At 41.0% G+C, this 6257-nt stretch overlaps 1 pseudogene; it reads right to left on the bottom strand.

Moving 5' to 3' along the window:
- Positions 1-1603: 1603 nt before the first annotated feature.
- On the bottom strand, positions 1604-6257 carry LOC134205955 (large ribosomal subunit protein eL8-like; annotated as a pseudogene).

The following is a 6257-nucleotide window of genomic DNA, read 5'->3' as shown; positions in this document are numbered from 1 at the left end:
TTGAGTTGTGGTAATAAAGTATCCTTTAGTCTTTGATCGTTTACTTTAATACATGCTAATAATATTAAGTCTTTGCATGAATCATCTCTGTGAAATCATTACTTGCTTCAAAAGACGTTTTTGACATTATTAAGGTAGATGTTGCCGTGGCGGCGTCACGCTGTTGGTTGATGGTTGGCGGCAGCGGCGTGGGTCGGCATGGATTAATTTCAAGGGTTCAAAATTCTCCAGAATTTCTTCAAAAGTTACTCAACGAATTACCCATGATGTTTTTCTACGAGTCCGAGAAGAGAATAATAAATTGCAGAATTTTGGCAAATACAATAACGTTAAATACAATCCAAATCCAATCCAAATCCAATCCAAATCCAATCCAAATCCAATCCAAATCCAATCCAAATCCAATCCAAATAAAATCCAAATCCAATCCAAATCCAATCCAAATCCAATCCAAATCCAATCCAAATCCAATCCACATCCAATCCAAATCCAATCCAAATCCAATCCAAATCCAATCCAAATCCAATCCAAATCCAATCCAAATCCAATCCAAATCCAATCCAAATCCAATCCAAATCCAATCCAAATCCAATCCAAATCCAATCCAAATCTAATCCAAATCCAATCCAAATCTAATTTAATTCCATTCCAAATAGAATAAAAAATGGTGAGATTTTTGTAAATACAGTTAAGGGGTGTAAAACAATTTATTATTTTGATTTGATCAATCTAACGCGATTCCTGAAGAGTTTTGGCCGGTAGTTTATTCAGTAGTTCGTCCGGAAGCTCCTTCAGGATTTCGTCCTGGAGTTTCTCCAGGTATTTCTGCTAAAGTATCTCCAGAAAGTTGCTCAATGTTGTTTTTCGGAAGTTCATCCAGGATTTCGTCCACAAGTTCCTCCAGAATTTCGTCTGGAAGTTCATCCGGATTTCGTCCGGTATTTTCTCAAGGATTTTGTCCGAAACTTCCTCCAGGAATTCCTTCGATAGATCTTCCAGGCCTTTGTCCGGAAGCTCCTCCAAAATTTCGTCCGGAAGTCCTCTAAGATTTCATCCGGAAGCTCCTCCAAGATTTCGTCCACAAGCTCGGAGATTTTTTTTCGGAAGTTTCTCCAGGAGTTCCTTCAAAGTTCTTCAGGTAGTTCGCCCAAAAGCCCTTCAAATAATTTCTCCGTAAATTCCTGCAGGATTTGCTCCGAAACTTCCTGAAGTAATTCCTCCATAATCATAAAACATTCCTTCCAGTAGCCCCTGGAGTTATTCTTTTGTAATTCCTTCAGAAATTCCTCTGGAAATTATATATTTGAAGTTCTCCCGGAAATTCCCACAGAATCATTTGCAGAAACTCTTTCCGAAAATCCCCTATTTTTTTCCTGGTAATTCTACCCAAATTTCGTCCCTAACTATTCTTTCTAAAATACTCCTGCTTTCTCTTCCTCGAGTTTCTCAAGGGTTTCCGCGGAAAATACTTCAAAAACATTTATATGAATTCCTCTATAGGTTCTCCAATAAATTGCATCGGAAATTTATTTTGAATTTCCCCCAGAAACTTCTCAGGTTATATTGAAAAAAAAAATCCTCCTGGAACTTCTAGTTGTTTTATTCTTCTCTCATCAATGAAAGAAAACCTTACACAAGATTATGCACCTAGCAGCTATATGCGACTCCTTTTATACCGTCTTCTGGGTCAGCTCACGAGCCTTGACCTTCTCGAGTTTGGCGATACGGGCCATGCTCTTGGGTTCCAGCAGACAATCGCCCCAGTGCTTGCGGATCTTCTCGTACCGATCATTGAAGTTCATCTTGATGGTTTTCACCAGCTTGGACAGATTGGCGCAGTCCGAGTTATCAACCTGGGTCATGGCAACGCAGGTGCTGGTCTTACGGTACACCAACGTTCCCAGACGAGACTTGCTCTTGATGATGCAGTAGGGGATGCCCATCTTACGGCACAAGGCAGGCAAGTAAACGACCAGTTTAATTGGATCAACATCGTGAGGGATGACAACCAGTTGTGCCTTCTTTTGCTCAACTAGCTTGACCACGGTGTTGATACTTTAACGCACTTTGTTATCCTTCTTGCTGGGCGGCACTTCCCTACCAGCGGCCTTGGCCTCCAGACGCTGGATCTTCGCAATCGGATTCTCCGGGCCAAATTTGCTCCAGAAGCTTGAACAGCTGCTGGGTGGTGTGCTTGTCCAATGCATGTGAGAACTAGTGGGCGGTGGGATTTTCAAACGCTTCTGCAGCACAGCATTGAAGCGCTGGATACGAATGTACTTGCACCAATGGTCGATTCTTGAAAGAATAATTTTCTCCAATAACTTTCTCATGCATGATAGCATGGCAATCGGTCGGTATGAATTGTGATTAGACATTGGTTTCCCAGACTTTTGAATAGCTATTACTTTGACCTGTCGCCATTCTGTAGATCAGTACTGGTAGTTTTCGTGACTGTCATGTGAAAGCGAAAACATTGCATTTTCATTTTCAAGAGACCAAATGAAAATGTAGCCGTCTCCCGGTCACCTGTCACATTACAAGCAGTCATGATGGGAATGTTACTTTGGTTTGAAATCTAAATTTCCAAATAGTTTTAATAGATCTGTGCAAATAACGATGACTAGTCGATAAAATGATTGTATTGTTTTTGATTTTCGAGTTAGAAGTAACATTATTGAAGAAGAAACAGCTTGTTTACAATAGTTTGATGCACTTTCATGAAATAAAAATCCATGAAAATATAGCAGAATTCCTTTCATTGTTTATGTTTTCTTTGAAAGCGGGAGAGAACAAATTGTAAATATCGCGTGACCTCTCTCAATGAAAATGAAAATCTCAGTACTGCTGTAGATACGATGTTGTACTCCATGAAGCAGTTGTACAGGTCAAGTAATCGTCTTTTTGCGATATCTGGAAGATTTTTAAGAAGATTGAATTTGATGTTATCGCGTCCCGGAGCAGAGTTGTTCGATGAAAGAAGAGACATAGATAGTTCCAGCATTGAGAATGGTCCACCCAGAGAACCAGGATAAAGGGTTGATTCTCGAAATAGTGGCTCAGCTGGTACGGAATCTGGACAGACCTTTTTCGCGAAGTTGAATATCCATCGATTGGAGTATTCGTCACTCTCGTTGGTGGAAACGCGGTTCCGCATGTTGCGAGCCGTTTTCCAAAGCGTTGACATTTAGATTTCTCGTGATAGTCCCTCGACAAAACCGCCAGTAGCTACGTTTTTTAGCCTTAAGAAGATTTTTGAGCTTTCTTTCCAGTCTCAAGTACTCCTCAAACAGCTCAGACCTTCCGTGTTTACGGAAAGCCTTGAAGGCATCAGATTTCTCAGAATACAACTTAGTACATTCATCATCCCATCCTGGAGTGGCTGGTCTTCTTATGATAGACGTACTTGGAACCAGTCGTTGCTGAGCTTCTTGTGCGCTTTTATGAATTAATTCGGTAAGAAATCGATACTCATCCAGTAGTGGAAGAACATCGGTTGATTCAATACCAATTTTTACCGCCGATGCAAATTTTTGCCAGTCAATGTTTCTCGTGAGGTCGAAAGGAACATTAAATGGCTCTGATCTTTGATAGCCGCTTTTGATTGTGGTAACTATCGGCATATGTTCACTACCATGGGGATCTTGAATTACCTTCCACGTGCAATCTAATGATAGTGAATTTGAACATAAAGACAGATCAATACGGCATTGTTGACCATTTGGTCCTATTCGAGTTACTTCACCTGTGTTCAAAATATTCAAATTGAAATCGTCGCACAAATCATAGAAAACATGCGCTCTGCTGTCGTCTATGGTTTCGCCCCATGCAGTACCATGTGTATTCATATCACCCAGTATTAAAACTGGAGATGATAAAAAAGAGACTGCGCTCCAAAGTTGTCGACGATTAAGAGATGCGTTTGGTGGAATATAAACTGAAGCTATGGAAAGGTCTTTATTCTTTACAGTTACTTGGCAAGCGACGATTTCTAAGCCATTAACAACCGGAATGGGGATTCTGTAGAAGGGGTAACATTTCTTGATTCCCAACAGAACGCCACCGTAGTTATCACCCCGATCTTGGCGAATAATGTTAAACTCGTGGAAGTTGATTTCATCTTCAGAAGAAAGCCATGTTTCACAGAGTGCAAATATATCGCAATCGCAGTTGCGTCTAATTTATTTCTTAAACTATGACAGTTCCACTGCAGCACAGTGATCGTATCTTGCATGGCCGTATTATCCATCGAAAGATACGATTTCTGCAAGAAGGGGCCATGAAACAGTCAATTGCTTCAGATAAGTTTCTACTGTTGGCATAAAGAGGTCAATAATTGCCCTCATAGAATTTGGTATATTGAAAAGTTTCAAAATACGGTCCACAAGGTCCTTAAAGGAGATCAATCCTCGCTTGGACGGAGTACTTTTTGGGAAGAATTTTTTTTTATTCTCCTAGCCGGATGTGTTTCCAAGTGCGCGTTGGCCCTCCACGAGCATCGTCCAGGTCTCGTGTCCGTAGAGGACTACCGGTCTAATTAGCGTTTTGTAGATTGTCAGTTTTACCCGGATGAGCAGCTGAAATACCTCAAACCTAAATCCCAACCCCGTCCATCACCAAATTACGCAATCTAACCTTGAGTCGCCACGAGTATCTTGGTCTTTGTCCCTTTCCCTTACTAACTGTTGATAATAAGATGATATCGATTGTAAATATCATTAATAGTCTCGGCTCCGTTAAGTGTTATACACGCCTGAGCCTGTCAAATAAATACAATAGATAAAAAAAAGATTGTCGGTTTGGTACGGCGGCGAACTCTATTCGATCGGAGCGTCTTGCGGAGTCCAAAGTACGTACGATTTCCAGCCACTATGCGTCTCCGAATTTCTCTGCTGGTGTCATTTTCGGCAGTCACCAGTGAGCAAGTACACAAATTCTTCTACCACCTCGATTGCGTCACCACCGATGCACCGACGCGGTGGGTGGCTCACATTGTCTTCTCTTGAACATCTTCCTACCATGTACTTCGTCTTCGACGTGTTGATGACTAGTCCGAACCGCTTAGATTCCCTCTTCAGTCTGATGTAGGCTTCCTCCATCTTCTCAAAGTTACGTGCCATAATATCTATGTCGTCGGCGAAGCCAAATAGCTGGACGGACTTATTGAAAATTGTACCACTCGTGTTAATCCCTGCTCTTCGTATTACCCCTTCCAAAGCGATGTTGAATAGCAGACACGAAAGACCATCACCTTGCCGTAACCCTCTGCGGGTTTCGAAGGGACTCGAGAATACCCCTGAAACTCGAACTACGCACATCACCCGATCCATCTTCGCTTTGACCAACCGTGTCAGTTTATCCGGAAAACCGTGATATCACTGCTAATTAACTTTTCAAATCTTTGGGGGAGCAATTTTTTTTCTAGCGAGAGCTAAGCCCCCCTAGCCCCCCCTTATTAACGCCAATGAGTAAAATTACGGTTACGTCATCACATCATCTATCTCTTTTCCACCAGCTGAAAATTAGAAAACAACAGGACCAGTACTTGTCAAATTTGACAGGTTGTCGGCTTGTTGTTTTCAATCAAGTGGGAAAGAAATATCAAGATTCGTGCAATGACCTATTAGTAAAATCTCAATAGATTATTGTCGTGTTCGGAGGAGACGGCCTCACCCGAATCGGCCCTCTCCAGCTGCTGCTCGATCCGCAGCAGCTCGGAAGCATTACTTCTTCCCGCGAAATACATCACAAAACTGAAGCTGACTCCGCTCATCTGTCACTCACACATCTGGCACTCGTGTCCAATGTATATGCCCTCTTATTCTGTTTATATTTATATTATCAATACCCGTCTCAATCCCTACATCTTCCGCCTGTTCTACTCTCTTATAGCTTCATTATCATTATTTTGTTCTACTATTTAATTCAATCTACTATTTTATAATGAGTTTTTTTTCAGTTGCGAGCTTTTAAGTTCCGACCGAACAGAGAACTGTGACATTCATGGGATTCACAACAAATTAAAAAAATTAAACAAATAAACTCATCAAGTTTTTTTCTACTCATATATGAGTGTTCACTAATTCCACATAAGTTTTACATAGTTTCAAACCGATTTCCATAGAAAGTGTTCAAATCATGAAATTTAAAATTTCAAATAAAATTCACACACAAACACGTAATTCGAATCTCCAAGCAAACCATTAACAACATTCTACGCAACTCTTCGCTTACTTGAACTTAATCTTTGTTACCAT

The sequence above is a fragment of the Armigeres subalbatus genome, chromosome 1 (assembly GCF_024139115.2).
Source record: "Armigeres subalbatus isolate Guangzhou_Male chromosome 1, GZ_Asu_2, whole genome shotgun sequence".
In the NCBI taxonomy this organism is placed as follows: Eukaryota; Metazoa; Arthropoda; class Insecta; order Diptera; family Culicidae; genus Armigeres; species Armigeres subalbatus.
The sequence above is the reverse complement of the archived record's forward strand: the minus strand, read 5'-3'. Positions and strand labels throughout refer to the sequence as shown.